This window comes from Coloeus monedula (assembly GCF_965178545.1).
Source record: "Coloeus monedula genome assembly, chromosome: 27".
In the NCBI taxonomy this organism is placed as follows: Eukaryota; Metazoa; Chordata; class Aves; order Passeriformes; family Corvidae; genus Coloeus; species Coloeus monedula.
In genome coordinates, this window is record NC_138807.1 from 827425 (window position 1) to 837536 (window position 10112).

Here is a 10112-nt window from a genome sequence, read left to right on the forward strand (position 1 = left end):
CCTCGTCGCTCAGCCAAATCCAATCACCCCCCAACAAGAACTTTTGCTCACCAATCAGCTAAAACAGTATGGCTTGATTGTCGTGCCAGAAAAGGTTCAGCGTACGCCTGTTTGGAAATACCTAGGGTGGAATATCACCGAAACGCAAATCAAGCCACAGAAGGTGACAATTCAGACCGATCTCAAGACCCTGAAAGATGCACAAAAACTTTTGGGTGACCTGCAGTGGCTGCAACCAGTCGTTGGCATCAGTAATGATGATCTAGAGGTACTACAGCCCTTGCTGAGAGGGACCAATCCCTCTTCGCCTGTTCGGCCCACGCCTCAGCAAGTTGATGCTATGCAATGTATCAGTACTGTTATTGCAGACAGAGCAGTTGATCGAATGGACTCTGATCTTCCAGTTGATTTTACTGTCCTCCACGGGGAGAGGCAACTTATCGGTGCACTGACTCAGTGCAAAAAGAAAAAGGGGGAGCAAGTTAAGGTACTAGAATGGATGTTCACAAGCCTACAGCCTAAAACAACATTGCAACAGAAAATCGATAGTGTGGCAGAATTGGTACAGAAAGGCTGCAATTGTATAATACAAGTCACTGGGCAAGAGCCAGGAACAATTTACTTGCCAATTAAAAGAAATGAGCTTGAGTGGTATCTGCAACATTCTCAAGCCTTGCAAATTAGCTTGCTAAGCAATGCCCAGCAAATTGAAATACAACCACTCAAGGCTCCAGTACTGAAATGGATGACACAGCATACATGGATACAGATTCCCAAAAGGAGCAAGCACCCACTACAAGAAGCAATAACAGTGTTCACCAACGCGGGAAAGAAGTCCCGACGAGCAGCTGCTACGTGGCAGGTTCAAGGACAATGGTGCCATCAGATATTAGAGGCTGAACCTGGGGACTCTTTGCAGACCCTTGAATTAGCTGCAGTGGTCTGGGCCTTTAAGCGATGGTTGTCTGTTAAGCTCAATGTAGTAACAGTCTCATTATATGTTGCTGGCATCGTGGAACGGATAGAGGATGCTAGGATCAAAGACATAAATAACAGATGCCTGTTTGAACTACTGCGCCAGCTCCAAGCAGCTATTGGTCAGAGATCGTGTGCCTATGCTATAATACATGTCAGGAGTCATCTATGGACAGAGGGCCTGGGCGAAGAGAATGCCTATGCAGATCAGTTAGTCTCCGTGACAGTGCCATTGAATGAATTTGCAAAGGCACGGGAAGCCCATAACACATTCCACCAGAATGCCAGAGGTCTTCACAGACAATTTGACATCACCATGGAAGAAGCCAAAGGAATAGTACGGGCATGTCCTACATGCAGTCATCATGGCCCGGGTCTCGGTGTCGGGGTTAATCCCTGAGGCTTAGGCCCAAACGAACTATGGCAAATGGATGTGACCCATGTTCCTGAGTTTGGCAGACTGAAATATGTGCATGTCACTATAGACACTTGCAGCAAATTTATATGGGCATCAGCGCAGACAGGTGAAAAGGCCCTTCATGTAATACGACACCTGACCAGCTGTTTCGCCGTGATGGGGGTACCAGAACAGATCAAGACAGACAATGGTCCTGCCTACATTAGCGAGCAGCTTCAAAAGTTTTGTCAGCAGTGGAGTGTGCGGCACGTCACTGGAATCCCTCATGTACCCACAGGGCAAGCTATTGTAGAGCGAGCTAATCAAACGCTGAAGTTGTATCTAGTCAAGTTCAAGGACATTTCAGATGTGCAGGAAAAATTAGCAAAAGCCTTGTATGTATTAAATTACTTGTGTTTATTTGGGGATAGTGACGCTGCACCTGCCTATCTTCACAGCGGTATTGTAGAAGCAAAAAAGAAAGTAACAAAGCCTTTTTATGTGATGTATAGGCACCCAGCTACAGGGATCTGGCAAGGGCCCGCCGAGGTTCAATATTCAGGTAGGGGTTACATGTGTGTGCTTACCCCAGCAGGACCTCTGTGGGTACCCAGCCGTTGGACTCGTGCTGCGACAGAGCCTGCAGTGACCAGCGCCGACCCTGGATCCAGAAGTGCATCAGCGTAAGGAGGAAAAGCTAAAAAGGACTGCTGTGCCCACTGTATATACACAGCAAACCTTACTTGGGATAAGGGTTCACCTTATATCAAGAGACTGTTTTAACTGTGGTTTTGTGAACTGTAGAGCTTGGGTTAAGATACTTTGTGGTCATTGTAATAAGAGGATTTGGGTACATCATGCACAGAACTGCAGGTGGAAACTTATTAGAATGTCTCAGTATAATGCTCATAGTCACTAATGCTTGCTTGATACCTAGCTCCCAAGCGTGGGTTCCAGTGTAGCCCAAAACAAATATTTGGGTTACTCTGGCTAACCTAAACAAAGTACTATCTGCCTATCTCTTTCTTCTCCCGGAAACCCATTCTCCACTTGTTTAGTAGGGCTGCCAATAGATGCTTGGCCATGTCCGACCCATGCCCTGGCCTGTAAAGTGACTAGTCCATCTATCACAGTCAATAATTGGGATCGGTGGGTGCCCCACTTACCTATTGCCCCTGCTGAACCGCAAGAGCTGGAGTTACCAGGGTCTGTAAAAGCAGATGCCTGTGTTATGTTTAATTGGACAAGTAAGACATGCAGACAGGAAAACTGCAAGATACCTCCCACCAATGTAAACTCCAGTCTACCAGTATATCGTAATAGTTCCCTGTGGTGCAATTGTACTGTTACAAAGCTGTCCGTACCTACTAACTCTCCTCTAACTTTGCCATATGGTTGCTTTTTAATCTGTGGTGATCGAGCATGGTCAGGAATTCCTTCTCGTTTAAGAGGTGGACCGTGTACAATTAGCAGGTTGTCATTACTAACACCAAAGACATCAACGATATTGCAAATGACCCGACATTACCGGGTAAGGCGTATGGCTCATCAGTTTACAGCTGAATGCTGAGATAATGTAAAATTTTGGTCCCCCGCAGCTATAATAAGTGCATCCTTTTTAGCCCCTGGAGTCACATCTGCTGGAGCCCTTAGCATATTAAACAAGCTAGGCTGCTGGCTTGCTAAGCAAACTAATGCCACTTCAAAAGCATTATCAGAGCTCTTAGTAGATGTAGATTCAGTGAGGCATGCTACCTTACAAAACCGAGCTGCGATTGATTTTCTGTTGTTAGCTCATGGACATGGTTGCGAAGATTTTGAAGGAATGTGCTGTATGAATTTGTCCCATCACTCCCAATCGATTCACAAGCAGATAAGTGAGTTACATTGGTTAACTGCTCAATTGCAGAAAGAAGACAGTCTCGGCTTAGAAGGATGGTTAAAATCACTTGGGTTAGGATCATGGCTAGTCTCACTTGTGCAGCATTTGATTACTGTAGGACTAGTAATATTATTAATAATAGTGTGCTTACCTTGCCTATTCCAATGCTTGCAGAAGATGATATACAAAGTCACTACATCTGTAGCCAATCAAGTATTGCTTGTGCAAAAAGAAAAAGGGGGAATTATTGGAGAATAGCTAGAGGGGCAGGGACATGGCTCATTGATTGAATTTTTGGATCAATAAAAGAACTGCAAGCAGAGGTTTGTGTGAGAAACTAACAGCATGGGAAAAGCATCTGTGTGAAACAGGCCTGGGAACAAAAAGGGAGTTTTGAAGACTTGCAGCTATGCTGATAAGATGTGCTGACCATGAGAAGGGAGGGTGAACTCTGAATTCTTTAAGCATAACACAGCTAGTAGAATTTTGCCAATGTAGTCTAATTATGTAGAAGCAGAAATGTGCTGTGATAGGTTTAAGCCGATTAAGAGTTAACAAACTTGTATACTATATAAGTGTCTCTGGATTGCTTGGAGCTTGCTTGCTTCTATCAACCATATTGGCTGGCCTGCAATTTCTCCTCTCGCCGGAGCCCTCGCAGTCCTCAAACCCTTTTCCAACACATGGCCAAAACTGAGATTCTACCTCCCAAATTCTGTCTATCCAAGGATTGCTCCCAGACAAAAGCTGCCATGCGAGACAGGTCTGGCTGCTCTCGCCCATGGTGGCCACCTCTCATCTTCTCCCAAAACACCCGGACTTTGTGCTTTCCTTTCATGTGGAAAAACCCCATCCTTCTCAGCTGTTGCTATGACCCAGCCCACTGCTGGGCTGGGCAGCGAGATGCTGATCAGCCCCGGACCCTGCCGTGGATCGAATTTCCCAGGACACAGACTTGCAGGGTGGGTCGATGGGCGGCTCAGAAGCTTAAGCCTCATCCCCCCGGGGCTGCGCCTGGCTCCAAACTGCCTTTCCCTGTTCGGGAGAATTCCCTCTTACTCGGTTGTTCACTGGTTCTTTGTTGTATCTCCCAGTGGTTCTTGTTGAATTGTATCCTCCCCCCTGGCTTGTAACTCATTGGTTGTTTTCCCCTTTCCCCATGGTTTTCAAACCCCCTCTAAAACTGAGGGAAAAGCCTCTTGGCGGGATCCCAGATTAAGATCATTGCCATGTTCTGGTTGCTAAACTTCTGACAATAAACCTGTTGGAAGCCAGACCAGAACCCTCTCTCTCTTCCTTTATCTCCGAACTAACGTGAGCCAATATCATCAGCTCCTGCCGTGTCTCCTCTGCAAAGGAGCCAGCAAGCTCAGCCAGCAGCACTTTTCCTGATGCCGAAGTCACTTCTGCAACACACAGAAGTAACGCAGCTGGAGTCTCTCTGACCGAGGGCACGCCAGAGCTCATGCAGAGAGCACAGAACTGCGTTACTCGACAAGGTGCCCATGGCCAAAACTGGGGTTCCACCTCCCAAATTCCCAATATCCAAGGGCTGCTCCCAGACAGACCTGGCAGGACAGACAGATGTGGCTGGCCTTGGCCTCTGGTGGCTGTGTCTCATGTGCCCCTGAAACCCTGGGGCTCGGTGCTGCCCTTCCTCTGGAGACCACTGTGACCCTGCGTGGCCTCGTGGAACCCAGGGGCCGTTGTGACCCTGCAGGGCTGGTGGCACCAAGGGGACCATTGTGACCCTGTGGCATTCCATGGAACCAAGGGGCCACTGTGGCACTGCTGGCCCCAAAGAACCGAGGGGCCTTTGTGACCCTGCAGGGCCCACGGAACCAAGGGAACATGGAACAGCTCTGGCTGCCTTGGGCTCCTGGGGCCACCTGGCAGCTCCGGCTGACCTTGGCATGGCCAGAGCTGCTTCTCACCTGCCCTGGAGCACTGGGGCTCCGTGCTTTCCTTCCTGTCTGTGTTGGTTTGGCATGGCCTGGGTTTTGGTAGCGGGGGGGCCACAGAGGTGGCTTCTGTGAGAAGCTGCTGGAAGCTTCCACCATGTCTGGCAGAGCCGATCCCCGATGGCTCTGAAGATGGACATGGCACTGGCCAAGGCTGGGCCACTGAGAGAGGCTGGTAACGCCTCTGTGATAGCAGATATCAGAAGGAAATGAAAACAAAGTGGGACACAGTATTTTTGTAGTCAGAGAAGAGGAGGAGGGGAGAACGTGTGGGGGAAACAACAGGGAGACACCAAGGGCAGTGGAGAAGGAGGGGGAGGAGGTGCTCCAGGAGCCAGAGCTGAGATTCCTCTGCAGGCCGTGGTGAAACCATGGGGGAGCAGCTGTGCCCCTGCAGCCCCTGGGGATCCATGGGGGATGCAGAGATCCACCCGCAGCCCCTGGGGATCCCCGAGGGATGCAGAGATCCACCCGCAGCCCCTGGGGATCCACGGGGGATGCAGAGATCCACCCGCAGCCCTGGGGATCCCCGGGGGATGCAGAGATCCACCCGCAGCCCCTGGGGATCCACGGGGGATGCAGAGATCCACCCGCAGCCCCTGGGGATCCACGGGGGATGCAGAGATCCACCCGCAGCCCTGGGGATCCACGGGGGATGCAGAGATCCACCCGCAGCCCCTGGGGATCCACGGGGGATGCAGAGATCCACCCGCAGCCCTGGGGATCCCCGGGGGATGCAGAGATCCACCCGCAGCCCCTGGGGATCCCCGGGGGATGCAGAGATCCACCCGCAGCCCCTGGGGATCCCCGGGGGATGCAGAGATCCACCCGCAGCCCCTGGGGGAGGTGCCCACGCCAGAGCGGGCGGATGCCTGCAGGAGGCTGGGATCCAGGGGCAGACCTGGTGCAGAGGGGCCCTGCTCCCAGGCTGGAGCAGCCTGGCCTTGAAGAACTGACCCCATGGAAGAGTGACCCACGCCGCAGCAGTTTTGGGAGGACTGCTGCTCGTCAGACTGGACCCACGTCAGAGATGCTCACGGAGAACTGTCTCCCGTGGGAAGGGACCCCACGGTCTCACAGGGGAACAGCTCCTCTCCCTGAGCAGCGGGAGGAGCCACAGGAGATGAACTGACCACAATCCCCATTTCCTGTCTCCTGCGCCATCGGTGGGAAGGATGGAGGGGAGGGGGAAGGTGTTCTGAAAGCTCTTCTTTCACTTCTCATTATCCTGCTCTGATTTTGTTTTTAATAAATTCACTTTATATCTGTAAGTTGAGCCTGTTTTGCCCAGGACGGTGTTGGATGAGGGATCTCTCCTGGTCCTTATCTCAACCCAGGAACCCTTTGTTATATTTTCTCTCTCCTGTCCAGCTGTGGACAGGAGTGAGAGAGCAGCTTTGGTGGGTGCCTGGAGTCCAGGCAGCATCAATGCACTACAGACCTAAACAAAAACTCCCTGGGCAATGATTCCCCTGGGATCTAAAGCCCCCACCCCTCACACGACAGCCCCGTCCCACAGAAATGTCAGCCACTGAGCCTCTCGCTCTCCATGGCTTCACTGCTTTGGTGCCCAGTGGTTGCCACGGGGCCACCATCGCCCCTCTGAGCTGGGTTTGGGTGGGGTTTTGGTGGGTCTGCAGTCCCTGTTGTAATGTGGTTGTTCCAGTGCACAGACCACGATCTCTGGGCTGGCCACTCTGGGGATTTATTTTTAAGTCACGTTTAAGCTGCAGCTTTGACCATTCTGTTATTCATGTTCAGGTTGGCAGCTCCAGGGCTCGCTGTGATCCACCTGTGACTCACATGCCAGGACCATAAAATTCTGAAAAACTTCACTGATCAGCCCAGCAATTCCAGCCACTGCTGTCTACTTTTAAATAACACAAATCTGTCAACCCCTCCTGTGCTCACAAGACAGCCACAGAGCAGGACAGCAGCACAGCAGCCAGAGCTGAGGACTCCCACAAGGACAGAAGGACAGCGTGGAAGGATAAACAGAGCGGCTCTGAAAGCACCGAGGGCTGCTGCTCCCTGGCCCTGCTGCTGTGCTGGGACTCAACTTCTCTCCCCCTCTGCACACAGGCACTGCCCTGCCAGATTCAGATGAGGTTTCAAAGGAAGCATTTTTGACCAACAAGTTGCTGCAGGATCCTTTATTTTGCTAAAGTGCACAGAGGAGGTGACTCCTCATTTCCGTTGTCTCTGGGTAAAATTCGAGGTGTAAGCAGTGAATTCTAAATAGGATGAATGATCCCAGTAATGAGATGATGACGGGATAAATAAAGTTTCCTTGAGCACAACATTATCACAAAATGAAAAAGGAAACCCTGCACACACACAGCCACTATGAAAAACTTGAGCAGACAGGCTGGGCCTGCACTGAGTTACACTGCAGCTGTGGAGAACAAAACCAGCATTTCATTGCTGCTGAAAAAATCCAGTCATCATTTTCCTCAGGGCATCCCTGAGCTCCTGGTTCCTCAGGCTGTAGATGAGGGGGTTCAGGGCTGGAGGCACCACCGAGTACAGAACTGACAGGGCCACATCCAGGGATGGGGACGAGATGGAGGGGGGCTTCAGGTGGGCAAACATGGCAGTGCTGAGGAACAGAGAGAGCACGGCCAGGTGAGGGAGGCACGTGGAAAAGGCTTTGTGCCGGCCCTGCTCAGAGGGGATCCTCAGCACAGCCCTGAAGATCTGCACATAGGAGAAAACAATGAACACAAAAGAACCAAAAGTTAAACAGATGGAAAACACAACAAGCCCAAGTTCCCTGAGGTGGCAGTGTGAGCAGGAGAGCTTGAGGATGTGTGGGATTTCACAGAAGAACTGTCACAGGGCATTGCCCTGGCACAAGGGCAGGGAAAATGTATTGGCCGTGTGCAGCAGAGCGTAGAGAAAGGCACTGGCCCAGGCAGCTGCTGCCATGTGGGCACAAGCTCTGCTGCCCAGGAGGGTCCTGTAGTGCAGGGCTTTGCAGATGGACACGTAGCGGTCGTAGCACATGATGGTGAGGACGAAATACTCTGCTGAGAGGAAGAACAGAAAGAAAAACACCTGAGTAGCACATGCTGAGTAGGAGATGTGCCTGGTGCCCCAGAGGGAATTGTGCATGGCCTTGGGGACAGTGGTGCAGATGGAGCCCAGGTCGGTGAGGGCGAGGGTGAGCAGGAAGAAGAACATGGGGCTGTGCAGGTGCTGGCCGCAGGCTCCGGCGCTGATGATGAGGCCGTTGCCCAGGAGGGCAGCCAGGGAGATGCCCAGGAAGAGGCAGAAGTGCAGGAGCTGCAGCTGCTGCGTGTCTGCCAATGCCAGCAGGAGGAAGGGGCTGATGGAGCTGCTGTTGGACATTGGCTGTGTCTGGCCATGGGCACCTGTTCATGAGGAATGAAACAATTGAAAAGTTAGAGGAGATCTGTAACCACAACCAAAGCCATTTCCTGTACACCCTCCCCTGGAACACACACAGACACCCTTTCGTGCTTAGGAGTTCTGGGGTTTTTGAATTTTAAGCTCCCCCCATATCTCTCCTGGAATTCTTGGATATCAGCAATCCTCAGCATTTCTGCTGCCCTCAGGGAGAACAGAGCAACTTTTGCAAGGCAAGATGATGAGTGGAGACTCAGGGGAGGTGCTCTGTCATTCTGACCTGCTCAGAGTTCCTCTGGGCTTTCACTTTTCTCAAATGCAGAATGTTCACCCTCCCATATTTCCCTTAAAGATCACCAGGTGCTGCTGGGAGCAGATGGATCCACCACAGACCCCCAAATGTCCGTCCCTCTCTCAAGGTCTCAGCACCACATTTGTAGCCGAGGACACCCCTGGCTCATTTCACCAACCCGACAGCATTTTCACACTTGTAGCATCTCTGCTTTTCTCCTCTCTCTGGGCCTTTCAGATAACACAAAGATGCTTCAGGACACGTTTGCATCCTGGAGGAAACTCCCAGCTTGGAAGGAAACCTCGGGGACAGAGCCAAGAGTCCCAGAGCTGGCACTGGACGAAGGGAGATTGAGCTGCTGCCCTGGCTGCACTGACAGCCCTGCCCACAGCCGGGCACTGGGGCCAGCGTCACCCTGGGCCAGCTGTGCCCCCTCCCAGAGCCCCCAGGGCCGGGCAGCTGCTCCCAGCCCTGTGCTCTGCAGAGGGAACCGGGCCCGGGACTGCAGAGCTGCCCCACGGCTCTGCTGCAGCTCTGCCTGCCCAGGAGGGGCTTCACGCCTTGGACCCCCGGCCCTGAGGGCAGAGGCTTGGCTGGGGAGCACAGGAGGGAGGGGGCTTCTTCAGAGGGAGGGGCTGCACTGGAGGGGATCCTGTGGGGATCTCTAAACTCTCCCTGACACATTATTGGCTTTGTTTTCTCTCCTTCCCTGATCTCCTCTCTGCTTCCTGGGGATTTTCCTCCTGGAGCTGTTTCCCTCTGCATGCTCTCTCCCTGCCAGCACTCACAGACCCCAAATCTCTGTGCACTCTCCTTGGCCCTACAGAAACCTGCCTGTGTGCAGGGCACTGGCTGGGACAGGTTCTGTTTGCAGCTTGGAGAAAGGACAGCTCAGACTGAGCCTGATGGGTCCAGCCAAGGTGATGCCGGTGCGGTGCATGGGCACAGGAGTGGCTGAAAGCACAGGAGGGATCTTCTGTGCACCTGCTGATCACTAAAAGGAACAGTTTGGATGTCCCAGGACCTGACAAAATTCATAATACCTTTAATATTTATCCTCCCTCCCCACCATTCTCCAATGGCAGGAAACTGAAAACAAAGTCTCAGGAAATTTCCTCACTTCTATCAAAATCCTTGTATTGGAAATATTCTGGGAGTGATCAGAAACCCTCAGCCCGTCAGAGCCTCATGAGCATTTCACCTCCCCTGCACTCGAGATGCTCTGAGTTGTACTCA

At 52.0% G+C, this 10112-nt stretch overlaps 1 pseudogene across 1 annotated transcript; it reads right to left on the reverse strand.

Annotated features, from left to right (window-relative positions):
* Nucleotides 1-7633: 7633 nt before the first annotated feature.
* Nucleotides 7634-8566, reverse strand: LOC309582672 (olfactory receptor 14J1-like; annotated as a pseudogene). Its single transcript has one exon. The product of its transcript is annotated as an olfactory receptor 14J1-like (transcript).
* Nucleotides 8567-10112: the final 1546 nt, after the last annotated feature.